Source organism: Belonocnema kinseyi, chromosome 5 (genome assembly GCF_010883055.1).
Source record: "Belonocnema kinseyi isolate 2016_QV_RU_SX_M_011 chromosome 5, B_treatae_v1, whole genome shotgun sequence".
Lineage (NCBI taxonomy): Eukaryota > Metazoa > Arthropoda > Insecta > Hymenoptera > Cynipidae > Belonocnema > Belonocnema kinseyi.
The window spans coordinates 43,872,510-43,875,393 of record NC_046661.1 but is presented as its reverse complement, the minus strand read 5'-3'; positions in this window follow the sequence as shown (position 1 = coordinate 43,875,393).

Sequence of the window (2,884 nt, the reverse complement as noted above, 5' to 3'; positions counted from 1 at the left end):
GAACAATGTCGCCAGAGGACTACTAGATTTTGCATTGATTGCAACATGTATTGCTGCTTACATTGTTTCTCAAAATTACATTCTGAAACAGCAGGATCAAAAATGATTTCAATGGATTGAAATCTGAAATGAAAAAATTCTCCATAAAAAAAAAAATTAAAAAATGTAAAAAAAAACATATATAAAATCCCTTTGAAAAAAAAAGAGATAGACTATCGATATTCGTCGACCTCCACGTTGGTGATAGTTGGCCAACGTAAACTTTGTTTGCGGCAGACGGACGATAGATATTCGTGAATCATTTTACTCTTACACGATGCTTAGAACTATGAAAATTTTTTATTGAAAAACTATGCGCTTTTCGAAAAATTTGTCAAGAATAAAAAGTTCTTGTAATCAGCCGAGAAATTCGCCTGAATTTTTCCGGAGCGTTTTGAGCAAAATTTTGAATTTTGCATACATTGTTCATATGCAAGATCCAAAATTTTGCTCAAAATGCTTCGAAAATATTCAGGCGTATTCCTTGGCTGATTACAAGAACTTTTTGTTCTTGATGATTTTTCCGAAAAGCGCATCGTTTATTGTAAAAAAATTCATGAATGTTTTCACAAAAATTTTTCCATTAAGACGCCATTTTGAAAATACTAAAACGAAAAATCGATCTTTGAACCATGGATTCTCAAAGTTTAGACATTTATTTCACCCGTTAGTGAGATTCCAGGTTAATTATAGATTCGAAAAGCTTTGGAAAATGGTTCACAAAAAAAAATAGACACGAAAAATCACGTTTTTTTTTGTTTAAACTGCATTTTGGGATGATAAGAAAATTTTTTGAAAAATTTCATTGTCACCGTCGGAAAGAAGAGATCTTAAGCAATAAAAATATATGTGTCTCAATTTTTTCTAGTGTAGAATAGTCTTGGTTATTGGCCGTTCAAAAGCAGTATACCGGTAGTGGCGTTTTGGCCGTTTAAGGGTTAAGCCGCGCGTTTAACATTTTGATAATAGAGGATAATCCGTTCGAGTGGAATCTCTCAATGTGCCAGACCCAAGGCCCTACAATAGTTGAAATTCGATACCTATTAGAGATGTAACAGCACGATGCGTAAAATATGCAAAATACTACAGTATACAAGCAAAAAGGAAATGACTTGTTATTTTATGTGCCGTCAAACATGGAGAGTCACGGACTCTTCAAATACCATGATCAGATGGGCCACTTGGACCTCGCGAAAACTAAAGAAGTTAGTTCCAGGACATATTGGTTTTCAAAATTAACCGAAAAGTTCGAAAATCATATTAGAAACGGCTCAAAGTGCATTTCCTTTTCTGCTTCTTCGGAAAAAGCTGAAGGCTTTATGCATATTATTCCTAAAGGCGACATTCCGTTTGCAACCGTGCATATTGACCATTTTGGTCCCATTGACAGAGCCAATGCACGAATAGCTAAAAAACATGTGTTTTTAATTATAGATGCCTTTAAAAAATTCGTATAATTATTCGCAACGAAAACCACCTCTAGCCAGGAGGCGATAAACTGCCTGAAGCAGTACATTCAAGATTACAATACTGTCAATCGGTCAACGAAATCAACCCCAAGTCGTCTTTTTTTGTGTAGATTAGATAGGGGAATCGATCGACAGTGTAAGAGAATTTGTCGAAAACCACGTTCAGGTAAAACCTAGGGATCTAGATATAATCAGAGAGACTGCAAGGGAAAATAACGAGCGTGCTCAGGAGTATAAAAAAAAATTTCTGACAAAAAGATAAAAGCAGCTCATGATTATTCTGAGGGCGATCTCGTAATGATTCGCAACTTCGATGGTACTCCCGGCGTTTCTCAGAAACTCATCCTCAAGTTTGAAGGGCCCTAAGCTATTGTTATGGATTAGCGTTATAATATATGTGTATTAGCTGATATTCCACGGTTTAAAAATACTCAAAAGCCCTGCAAAGGAGTTTGGGAAGCGAAGAATATTCGTCCTTGGATTAAGCTCGATAACAACCAAGAAGACGCTCAGAATTAATTATAAGTTATGCTCAAAATTTGTTTGTAATGCGGATTCAAGATGGATCGTGATCAGGAAGGGCCGAATTTTAGTAGCGAAAGTAAACTCAATATTGTAGAGATCGCTAGTATAACCTCAAGAGCCCGCGCAGAGCTGCGAGCCTCGGGCAGTCTGTTCCGACATTTTGTAGAATCACTACTTTGAAAATAAACCTCGCTTCTTTTTTACATGTCCGTGTAACCGGACGTGACTCCTTCTCTGCTCTTCGCCAATCCGCGAGTAATCAAGAGACAAACATGATTAAGGAGAACTTTTTGTAGCAATTTTTCCAAACAAAAATATTACTACCATAACTTTTGTTTACATCTACTTTCGTTTTCGAGAAAAACTGGGTATTATGATTTTTTGAAATTAAAAAACCTTTGGGTTGAATTAATCTCGATGGAACCGTGTAAGAGTGTTTATACACTTTTTCATTACCTGTTCTTCTCAACTAAAAATGAAATATCTGCATTTTTCTTCCTATTATTATGAATATAACGTCTGCATTTATCTACCTAATGTTATGAATATAATATTATACACCTCTTTTTAAAAAAATTAAGTGAAATGTGATGAAATTAATAACTATTTTCTAGATTATTCTCTATTGAATTACTCTTTCGCTCACTCCCACTTATTTATTTTTTGAAATAATTTTTTAGGGTTTGAAAAAATGTAACGGGAAAGTATGGGGCCTGTTGAGAATTATCCAACGTAGAATTTTATGTACAAGGCAGTCTGATAAGTCCCTGAAAAATGAAACACGGAGACGTTTTTTTGGCCAAAGTCGGTTTTATTTTTCAACATACTCTGCTTTTAGGTCGATACAGCGA